The sequence below is a fragment of the Cariama cristata genome, unplaced genomic scaffold (genome assembly GCF_000690535.1).
Source record: "Cariama cristata isolate BGI_N322 unplaced genomic scaffold, ASM69053v1 scaffold168, whole genome shotgun sequence".
Taxonomy (NCBI): Eukaryota; Metazoa; Chordata; class Aves; order Cariamiformes; family Cariamidae; genus Cariama; species Cariama cristata.
Window position 1 is genome coordinate 91,040 of NW_009631410.1, and position 12,285 is coordinate 103,324.

Consider the following 12,285-nt stretch of genomic DNA (forward strand, 5'->3'; position numbering starts at 1 on the left):
TCTGCCCAAGACAGGACACACCGGGTCTCTGCCCAGGCGAGGCCCAGATGGGGGCAACCAGCTGCTGCTCAGGTCTTCCAGTTCTCCTCACCCTACCTACAGCAACCCAGAAAGGGCACTTACGGGCAGACAGGACAATAAGGGGCTGAGTTGTTCTCAGCTGAAGGTGAACGACCACCTTCTGCTATCAACAGCTCAGGTGCTTATTCCCTAACACACCACATCTACGGAAGCTATCTTCCAAGGAACAAAGCTAAAACTTTATTACCGCTTCCTGCAATTAAATTTTGGGAAGCGGGTAGAAAAGCAATCACATTTGTGTACGTGTGAGCTCACAAATTAACCCCAGGAACTGTTTACAGCAGGGGGGTCATTTACGAGGAGAGGCGGGAGCAGCAAGTGCCCGTACCCACCAGCTTTGATGTGTCACCCACCTGCCTTCACACAGCTCCAGCCGCTTGCACACTTTGATTACCCGAGCTTTCCCCGCCACTGCTTCACTCAGTTGCTTTAATCTTGCCACAACAGCAGCACCATGAAAAGAAAGGGGGCTAGGGAAGAGGGCAAGAAAGAGAAATCAAAAGAGAGCGAGAAAAGAGATTTGGGGCTGGAAAAGTCAACTTGATGGAGGAATCTGGAAAGACCTGGTGTGCCGTCAGCCAGAGATGAAGGCGCTAGAAATAAGGGATGTGTCGCATGTTTATTAAAATGGTGGCATGATTCCTCTAAGGAAAGCACATCTTTGGCACCTGCTCAAAATCATTCCCATGAAAGAACCACCCAGCAATCTAGGACCGATAAATTTAGCACGAGTTTTATCTTTTGTCGAATATGCATAAGAGCTCCTCAAGACATGCGTCCAAACCAAAACTAAACCAAAACATACTTTTAAATCTCGCTTAAACTGATCCACATGCCAGACCGACCATCAAGCCTGAGACAACGTCAAGCAGTGAAGGGAAATCTAACATCAGCTTGAATTAAAACTTGCAGAACTGTAGTTAAAAAAATAGGCAGGGAAGGGTGGGAAGCAGTTATGAAAATGCATGATCACCTGAAATATTTCCCCACTTTCAAAAAATGTCGCCTTGAAATTCCAACCTGCTTCATTCACCTTGCTGCTATCAGATTTTTTTATTACCCTCACTTTTGAGAACTCCTCTGGCACTTAGTATGCAGGAGTGGTGCGTGAGAATAGATCCCGCTGCCATAGATAATGCAGTTCTAAGGGAAACCCATCAATTGTTAATGGCCATGCAAATTGTTGAAACTAGAGAGTTATTCACAGTTATCTCGCTGTGATTTGGTAAGTGTCCATGCCTGATGTGATCACTCACTTGATATATTATCCCATTACAATTCAAGTAGTAGCCTTACTTTTCAGTTTTAGGAAAAAAAACGTGAGGGAGTGGGAGGGTGAAGGGATGTTATTTGTTTTAAATTACTTTAAACAGTCATACATACCTTCTCGTGCAAAGGTTTTACAGTACAATAAATCCCTCCCTGAGACTACAATCATGTCTTACTGAAATGTTTAAATCCCTCCGATCAGAAACTAAAGGACTTTAGCATGCAACTTCAGACCCTGATCGTGCAAGGCAACTTCTTGCGTTTCAACCAGACACATGGTTCCCACATCCTTTGTGGCACTGGATCTTCCAACTGCAGGTTGCACTGGTTTATATTTTCTGATCAGGGTTTTCTACTGCTTATGCTAAAATTTGCTGACATTTAATAAGCTATATGCGTCTCCTCAAATCCATAATGCATTCACTCTCTCGCAGCACTGACTTACTGATCATTAATTTTCAGCTTTATTGCAGCTTCCAACATATCAGATGCTTTTTTTTTTCCTGCTTCTTGTCTGAGATTTATTACTTTTAGCAAAGTGTACTTTGTTTTTTTATTTTGTTTGCTTGTTTTTAAAGAGCCCTTAAGGGGGAAATGTTACTCTTCTTTATAAAGTAATTCTGAAATCACAGTATTAAAAAATAAATCCTATAATTATGTTTACCACTAGGATTAGATAAATTATATTTAATTAAAAGAAAACTCTGCTAGCACCCAGTGCAATAGTTGGTGGCAAATCGAGGAGATGAAACATTTATGTGTTTATCTTCCTGAAGCAGCTGATTTGAGTCTATGAGCAGACACACCCAAACAAGCCTTCAGAGATATAAATTCAGACATCATAAACAAAGATTTGTCCTTCTCTTCAGATGAAGGTTCTGATTTTTAGAAGCAGCCTCTGATTTTATTCTTGCAGACTACAGCAACTAGAATTTTGATGGGCTTTCTGGTAGCTACACACTGAACTACCTGATCGCACCAGGAATTCCAGTATTGCGATAAAATGCCTGCAACTATTCACAAGGCAAAAACCAGTATAAGAAGTCAAGATCTTCTAGGAGAATGAAGAAAATCAGGATTCCTAACCAAACTCTGCCACACTTGCCCCTCTCCAGCACCACTGTTGGACAGGTGATGTTCTCCATCAGCCTGATGGCTGTAGGGGTCATAACACACTGCAGTTTTAGGAAACTATTTATTCCATGCTCCTTTTTACAGCCTTGGAGAACTAATTATTAACAGAACAGGGTCCCCCATGTACACTTTGCAAATGCTATGGTATGCATTTTCCGTTTAGGAATCACTGCCAGAATTGCTATGTGCAGCCCGTCAACATCACGCTCTCAATTTTGTTTAGGAGCTGAAGAATGATTGAACTTATTGATTTGTGTCAATGGTCTGACATGGTCATATCAACTGGCAGTAATTTTGTGGGAGGAGCCGGGAGGAGAACTAGAGATAGCATTTTCTGTAACATGCCATCCTGCCAGAAGAGAAAATGTTGCTAGAGATGCTGGTACAGTCATTGATGGGACCACACAGGGACTCGAACCGACACAAGTGAGCAACGAGACATTTCCCATGACCGTGTTTACAGCAAATCCACTGCTAAACACCCAACTGTATAATTATAATCTTATTACAATTATGCAAAGAAGTAACATTTCAGAAAGGCCTTTTCATTTTCCTTTCTTAGCGTTGAATACTTTTGTTTTGCAGCCAATCAACTAAATTAGCCCTAATTCTGTTTCATTCACAAACACAAAGAGTATATTAGAGGGAAAAAAGTGAATGAACGGGAAACTCACTTAGGAACCCGGGAATTATTTCATTTTCATGAATTTCTGGACTAGAAACCATCATGGGGGAAAAAAGTCAACTTAAGGCAGAAAAGCTTTACAGAATTTGCTAACTGCACCGTGAGAGCCCTTGGAGGAGTGATCAGAAACGGCAGTGCTTCAGCGCCTGGAAAAGCGGCAGCCTTCGGTAGCGTGTGAGTGAAGCAAGGAGAGTTAAAAGGCTCATTCACATATAAAACATGACCACGTATCCTGACCTAGGACAAGCGTAAAACCCCAAAAAAGCTTTCATGGGCTTTCCCCACCCCCCATACGCACAGAGAAGAGCTGCTTTATGTTGCTTCTGACGACTGTCACCTTTTATCAGAAAGTCACAGTTTAGACCTACACTCGCTGATGCTTCCTGAGAAGAGGACACAGAAAATCTTAATGAGTAATAGTTCAGTTTTACATAGCACTTTCTCTAAAACATTGTAAGGCACTAAAGTAACACCCAAAATTGCTTAGGGAAAAGCAAACTGTTCTTCCCCATTTTAAACGCATATGGAAATGTAACCACAGTGGCTAGTGGCAGTCCTGGCCACCAGACTGTAGCCCCAAGACCACGTGTGCTGCAGGCAGGCAGAAGGCAGGAGCTCCTGCGATGGCCCTGCCAGCACCACGCTTCGCCCGGGGACTGCAGGAGCACGGAGAAGTTTCTCTTACTGGAATATGAAACAGGAGCCTGATTTAGCCAACACAAACATCCCAACTCTACCACCTTTCAGGGAACACCTGCTTAGAACTCCATCTGCATCCTTGCTGAGGAGACAGCACTACTACACCACCCAAAAAACCGCAGTTAAATCTCAGCAAGAAGTGGTGAGAGAGACAAGCAGGGAAAACACAAGATATTTAAAGAAAATGGCATCTTCTTTCTCTTGTTATTGAGGAGGCCTAACCCTCCTGACTGGCTTAAAGTTATTTTTTCTTATTCTAAGAAATGATAACATTTTAGGAAGTCAGATTGCGTTTGGAAAGCCATCAGCCCAGCAGCACTCACACCAGTTCTTTCCCAGCAAAGCAGTTAGGCACAACATTTTGCTGAGATAGGGTCTATTTCTTAAAGCATTACTTCCCTCTTCTCATGTGAAATGAATCTCCTCTCTTTTGTTCTCATTTGGAATTCATTCCTTAAACTAGTTTCTCCTGCACCACTGCAGCATGCTGAGCTCCCATCTCTCTGCTTCCAAACCACCGCAGACGCCTGTAATACCAGGACAGGGACTGCTCTAAGCACACTCCTCGGTTTCTTCCAATACATGGGAGTCAACCATTATAAATTATAACTGGAAGAAATAATGACCCCCACCATCCTCTGACCTGGATCTTTAATTGCCCCTGTGCATGCACGGTGCCACAGGCCCCTCCTGCCCCAGCTCCTCTCCCTGCCTGCTCCAGAGATGTGGGGATGAGTTGTATTAGCATTACATAGCATTGATGCTCCCTCCAGGTGACTGAGGAGGCTCCTAAACTAAAGGGCAAGACAGTGATGATATATGTCTTGTTTCCTCCTGAAATTTTGATTGAAAAAAGAGCAACACAAAACCTTATGCAAAAGCACAGAATAGCTGGATGAACAGAAAAGGAGGAACAAATCTACTGCTCAGTGTAAACCATGAGAAGGTTTTGAAAGCTATACGTCCCAAAATACTTGGCAATGTGGAAAGCTGCAGAACCTTAAATATAACCTGAAGTTATACTCACACATTCCCACATGTTGAACTAATCTCCATATGACATGGGACAGGAGTATATATCTTGCATCATCATCTAGATATAGCCAAGTCCTTGAGAAGTCAGTCACCTTAGCAGCACAGAACACAGCATTTAATTCCCTTCACAGGGCAGACAGTTATCTACATACCTACTGATCATTTTTCTCTGGTTAGCAAAACAGTTTGTTTACCCAAGACCACAAAACTCTGCGGATTTTCAGAAAGAAACCCTGCAGAGAGAAAGGGAAAACAATCACAGATAATACTCTAGAAATCATCAGATTACAGCACATTCTCAACTCACATCTGTTGAGTAAATAAGTGCTTCGTGCTGACCAGTTTCATTTACCTCCGTCTCCCGCAAGCGGCTGTCGGTTTACTTTCCAGTGGACTGTTCCAGGGCTGTATGTGGGGCAAAAGGATTATTTCCAGCAGAATCAAACCAGGAGCCCTTTTCACTAGGGCCTGTCTTGAGCTGACACTCCTCTCATTCAATCCCATCCTCCTGGGGAGATGCACCACTTCCCAGCTGCATGGACGGATGCAAAGAGGTCCACGGCTGGGAACACTCTTGATGCATCAGGCAGCAGCATGCAAGCCCCCAGGAGAACCCCAAATTTGGCCGTCCCTCTCCCTTAGTAGCGGTTTCAGTGAAGCCCACCCTAGGCCCTTATAGAAAGTCCTGCACAAGTCAGGGTTTGCCCTGTGAAATGCCCAGCCAGGGAGCACGAGAAGGCAGGGGCACTGCGGGATGCTCTGCAGCATCTTCTTGCTGAGGGCACCTCGCTGGGGACACAGAAGGGCCTCATCTTGCCCAAATGGGTAGCTGGAAACATTATTTTTAGCTCAGTTCTGATCTGGGTTCAACAAACCCTTCAAACTACCCATTTCTGTATTAATTCTGCTTAAAATTAAAATGATGACTCACATCATTTTTGGGTTTGAGTTCTGTTGCCAAGTGTCTCTTCAGTGATAATTATTTATCAATAAATGATCCTAGAACAATTTTCCTAGGCAGGAAAAACAAAATCAGAGCCCCTCCAGCCGTGAAAGCAGTGTTCACCTATGTTTCTGCATACAGAAAACACCTGCTCTGGACCAGATCAGCCATCTACTGTAAGGTTTTGTCACCACAGAGCCTCATATGAGATGCTTCACAGAAAGACGCAGAAAAGCCTGGGGCAAGCAATTATAATAATAACTTGCCCCACAAGAAAACTTAATTATTTGAGGTTAGGAGGGCGCCTGGTTTAAAGCCCACAGGCAGGGTGGGTTCCTCTGCCGATGCCTGACCCTACACACCCAGCCACACACGCTGCAGCACTCGGCACCACTCGCACGGGGAAACACACTCATGCACACACATCCACCCTCTTCCATCCCTTTTCAGAGAGGAAAGAGCCTGGTGCAAACAGCCAGGCTGAGGATTGCACCACTGGCCATGAGCTCAGGGATGCTCCTGTCGTCCCTGCTCCCAGTTCCTGCCAGGGCATCAGCTCCCAGGTGGAAGCTCCTACCCTCCCCAGGGCACTATTTGCAGTAAATCAGCATCGACGGGCACATAAGGACACTTTGCAATATGTACAGAGAGTGGGAGGATGAACACGATAGAGCAAGTCCCATATTTCTCAAATGTACATTAAAGCTTTGTTATTTACCTGCTCACTGCATTTTGGAATAAACGCATTGTAAGACAGGCAAGTTTCCCATTTCTTGAAAATTGATATTAAAATAAAAAAGCAGCCTGGTGGGGATAGGTCTCTGCAGGAGCCAAGATACTCTGGGAAAATGCCCAAGCTCTCTCAGTAGTTCTTGAGTTTCATCCAAGCTCCCGAAGCAGCCTGGTGATATACAAGATGCACGGACTGGTTCCCATCTCAGTTCAGATGTCCCAGACAACAGCCATCCTGAACCTGGTAATTACTCAGCCCTGTCCTAAATAGCTGCAAAGGAGCCAACTTGTGAAGGCTTTTAAATAATTCCAAAAATAATCCAGTAAGTGATCAAGTGTGGCATTTATATTTGTATTTTAATACAGTATACTGAAGCTCAGTATGTTGAAAATACAGGAATTTCACCTTTGTTTGAAACATGCACGTACACGCGTATGAAGCATCTAGATTATCATCACATGTTGGACGGGCATGCCTAAGCCTTACCTCACATTTTCATGTTGGTCTTGTGAGTGGCAAAGTCAGCCCTAGTGTCTAACTCTACCATTTCTTTTTTTATATGTGTATTTTATTCCTGGCGAGAAGGAAGCGAAACTAAAAGTTGCTTTTCTTCCCACTCTGTGCTTATTGCACAACTGTAACCTTTGCTCGAGACAGCGATTTCATGGGCAGGAGGTTCAGCCGTGATTGACACACGTTCCACCAGTAGAGTGCACACCAGGTAAACCTACCAGGGATCAATGAAGATGTTCAGCTGGATATTTTCCCCTGTAAAAGTACACATACAACCCTGCTCGGTGCTATTGTGTACCCTGCAGAGATACATGGTGGGCTGCTCCTCTCTCCCTCTTCTGCCAGCGCCCAGCAGCCCCAGGGAGATCCGTGCACAGATCCTTCTGCAGGTTCCTCCTCAACCACATGCCTCCAACCTCCTCTTGCAGGACTAGTCCCACCTCAAGAGGCCTTGCCTGCTTTGCCTGCCTTTCTCAGTTCAGTCTTGGATCACACAGGCTTTCTGAGCACTGACTAGTCAAAAAACTTACTAAGTCTATAAAGAACCCTTGCTACACTGCTTGTCCTCCACCAGAAGTTCACATTTCTCAAAAAATTCATTTTTTGCTCACTTCCCCTTCTCCATCCTACTCTCTTCAACCCCGTTCATTATTTGTTTTTTCACCCTTGTTTCATTACCATCATTAACTTCAGCTATCCTGCACAGATATGAGGAAAAAGCCTCCTCGAATGAGGTTTTGATAAGACCTAATGTTTTCTGATACCACCACTGCTACTCTCTCCATCTTCCAAGGGCAATGTTGTTGCAGATCAGGGGATACACCATAGATATTATTTACCTTCCTCGAAAGATCCCCATTTTGGTGCAAATCTCTACTCTGCATCTGGCTTTACTAGAACATCGCATTCCTCCATTTCTTTCAGTATCCATAGTCATTTATATTACCTTCCAAAAAGTAATTATCTGGAACCAGTTAAGCCTGTACATGAATTCTGCCTTTGTTTAAACCACATTGTACATATGTATATATTTAGACTGTCATTAAATATTTAAGAGGCTGTCTTCAAACTTCAGCAGCAGCACTGTTTATTCGCTTAACCCTTTGTGAAACAGAAAGCTTGATGCTGAAATCCTACCATGGAGGAATTCAGAAAGCCCAGCTGCCCTAGCCCTGGGTGACAAAGGCCAACTTTGACAGTCAAGGACACCGTAAAAAAAACAGAGGTTTTCTTTGTTTTCCTTTATATCCTGTTTGCTAGTAGTCTAATCATGATAATGCAATTCATTTTACTCTGCATCAGCTTTATCTGCTGAGATGTATAACTGGGATGCAAATTAATTAGCTGTAACACACAGATGGATCTTTCAACACAATTCAGGGAGACAGAATCAAATACGCACACACCCGCCCCTCCTTCTCCCACATGAAGTAAGACACTCTATGCATTTTTCCACAGATCAAGAAGTCACCTTTCTTGGCTTTGTCAATCTCCTAGAGAGGAAACAATACATCCTGTGGACAGGTGGACCTCGTTTGAACCCCAAACCAAATGTTGCACCATAGATGAAACCCCATCACAAGTAACTTGTAAAGTGCACTGGCACCAAGCATAACATAACCCCGCTGACACAAGATTACGACGTTTTAAAATCTGGTCACCTCATTTACCCGGCTTTGTAAGGCCTCTACCTAGAGCCAATCATTCATATGATGCCCTGGCAAGGATCGGTATCTTGGGGGCAGCTCTCCACGGCCAGGGCACCCAAGCTCCTGTCCTTCACGTGAAGCGAAATAGTGTAAGCATCACAGCAGAGGATGGGAAAACGGGCACAGGAGAGCCTGATATATGACTTTCCCAACTCTGCATGGATACACAAATATACATACCCTGGAGAATACGTTTTTATTCTTTTTGATTAAAACCTTGAGGACGCATTGTTAAATCCAAGCCCAAAAACCCCCACAAGAGCAGCTCTGTAGGCAGTTTTCAAGGCCCAGCTGTATTTAGAGACATTTCTTTCCCAAGAACTACAGCCTCATTCATGGTTGGATACTGCTTTAGGCGGGGTGAATAGCAGAGTCCCTCCTAAAGCTTTCACACCTAGGTTACACATCGGCACAGAAGCACTTCAACGGGCTGACTGCCGTTACGCTACCCTGGGGATGCTGGATTTTATAAAGGGAGTGGAGTGCCAGGCGTGGTCCGTATTTTCACGGGAGAGATGGAGAACGCAGGCCCCGGCAGGTCGCAGTGCTGGGAGATCAGCAGATGGCATACTTCGCTGTGAATCGGCACCGCAGCAGGCGTGCGAAGGGGCAGCAGCACGCTCTGGCAGGTGCGCTCCTCAGGTAAGATGCCGGGTTAAAAAGCTTCAGCATCTGCAGTTGTTCACCAGAGCGAGCCCGTTCACCCCAGTGGCCCAACCACAGATTCAGCCTGTCTCAATTCTTGGAGTAATCTTATTTTCTTGTAATCATCTTTTTTTACCTCCCATCTTTAAGAGCAGCATTGTAACAAATGTTGAAGTCCCCATATACCACTCCAGATAACAGCTTCATCTTAGAAGCAAGTATGTTTTTTGTACGAATAGCATGGCGTACCAGTTGGGTTCATGCTTCCATATCCCCTGAGGGTTGTTATGTACACCCCTTGCTACAAAATAAGCGGCAAAGACATTTCAGGAGGGGCAAAACTTATGGCAAGAGGTCTATCTTTTATTAGACCAAATGGCATAGCTGTAACAAAATAGAACATGGCCCCACGCCGGTCAAACCACAGGCGGGTACGTTTGTTTTTATGACAACTTGACAGCATACATGCTGTAGAACGCAGCAAATAACCAGGACTTTTCCTATCTATAAATGAGCTCCAGTTGCCGAGATCTATGCCAAAAACCAGCACAGCTTGCAAGGATACAATCGGAAGGTCTCCCTTCCCCGCTCCCCCAAAAAATATTCCCTAAAGGAGGTCGCAAGCCAAAGGGACTCCCAAGTCACAAACAACGTAAGCTTAGCTTAATAGCTCTACTGATCACTCGGTACCGCCGCTGTATCACTTCCATGTGTGTATCATTTCACCACTTGCCCATCCGTTTTCTGAAAGCGAATGGGATTAAAAGTCCACCAAGTATTTGCACTGCTGTTTCCTCCCCCTCTGCAGCAGATTTACAGTAACCAGAGGGTGAGCAGAGTTTGCCCAGGCACACGCAGGCTTCCCAGCATTGTGGTGCTGACCCTCCTGGTCTCTCTCAACCCTCTGTGGATAGTTTCGGTGGAGAAACAGGCAGCCAGCTGGAAATTTTGATCAGCATTAATGCCACCGTAGTTTCTTCCCGACTGCTCTCCAGGAGTATTTTTCCACCCACGTTCCTCTGTGCATCGCAAACCCCTCCAGCCGTTGGCAGCTCTCGGTGCAGCTCCACCGCACGCTACTCAGCGCTACACGGCTGGTCTGTTTTAATTCAGCATTTTAATTCAGTTTTAATTTGACTCCTGCTACACAGGAAACATTCTCATGTGAAAAACTTCATGTAGACACCTACTCTGCAGCAAACGTAGAGTGGTCGGCATTTAAACGAACTAACCAGTTGCAAATGGCTTAGTCAGCATCACAGTCCTGGAGGTAATTCCTGGGAAGCAATTTTCCCGGCAGCTATATATACAAACCTGAAAAGCAGACTGGAAGACAAGGGCAGCACCACAGCGACACAAAATTTGGCTACATAGTGACATTATCAACAAATGAAAATAAAAATCAGGGAAAGCCAAAAAACCAAGCATTCACAGCAAACACACGCTGTGCTCACACCGCCAGTGTATCCTCTCACATGTAAATACCAGAAACTCAGACACAGGACGTGAACACAGTCAGCATTTCTTTTTCCTCCTTTCTTTACTGATGCTGTGCTGCTTTGAACTGAGAGGAAAAAGATGGCAAGACAAGTTACTGCCTTGTCTGTGGAGATACACAGACACGGGCCAGGTGCCGGGCAGTGCTTTTTGGAGAGAGCATCCCAGCAATCACCCTCAGCAACTAACCCACCCAACTAACCCACTGTGTGTGCACTGAGGAGGGCTGAGGACTCACACAAACTTTGTCTCGGGGCAGGGAAGGCACAGGGCACCTACTCTAAGAGCCACTGGGGGGACAAAGGGCAGTGCCAAATGCCAGAGCATCCTCCAGCAGCACTTTCACCACTGGCCATGTTTGCGAAGCCAAAGGGTTGCGGATGGAGGTCATCCGTCCTCGGGCAAGGACCGCCACGACTGCGGGACGCTGTGCCGCCCTCCAACGCCTCCCTGCCGTCTTCCCCAGCCAAGGCAGAGCCGAGCCAGCCGGCGGCCTCGCAGAGGGCAAGAGGAGCGACCGACCCACCCAAAGGACAGATCGTGTCTGCCAGCGCGTCGGCACACATCTGCTCACAACTGTCCGGCAGCCGGAGCCGCTTGCAGAGTTGGGCATGCCAGCACGCCCCTGGGGACACACGCACAGGGAAGGGGCACCGCTCACTTACTTTTCATATTCGGCGTTGTCTCGATCGCAGCGCGAATCCTTGTGCTTTTGCCAGTCTTTGCCATGCTTGCAGGTGGTCAGGAGGACAACATCCTCTCCGTTATGGACGTGATATAAGGCATGCCTGGTGTCTGACCCTATCCCCGTCAGGTACCTTTTCCCCTTGAATACCAACATGTACTTCCTGAGAGGAGGGATGGTGTTAAACCTCAAAAATCCCTTCTCCCCTCCTGTCCTAGGATGATCCTTAGAGAAGAGCGGGATAGAAACGTCAAAGTTGGGTCTGAAGTTTTCAGTACTGATGCTGGCTTTGGCCAGCATGGCCTGGCCGATGTCAAACCCCACATCCTCGGTGTAGTCGGGCCAGGTGCCAGAGTATAAATTAAAAATCAGGTGGTTTCTGCCGTTGTTCCACAGGTGGAGGCTCTGCACCTTGGAGCGGAGGTTGTGCACGTACTGGGGGGACAGCTGGTCCCGGTCCAGCGTGTCCAGGCTGAGGACGAAGAGGCAGGCCTGCCCGGGGTCGGAGGTGTAGAAGCGGGAGCCCTCGATGGCGGCCAGGACGTTCTGGTAGCTCTCGGCGATCTTCTCCCCCTTCTGCTGCGGGTACACGTAGACCTTGAAGCCGTTTTTCCGGCACTGGGCGAAGTCGAAGCAGGACTCCATGCGGCAGCGGCG

General features: G+C 46.1%; 1 pseudogene; it reads right to left on the bottom strand.

Annotated features, from left to right (window-relative positions):
• Nucleotides 1-434: 434 nt before the first annotated feature.
• Nucleotides 435-12,279, bottom strand: LOC104166107 (annotated as a pseudogene).
• Nucleotides 12,280-12,285: the final 6 nt, after the last annotated feature.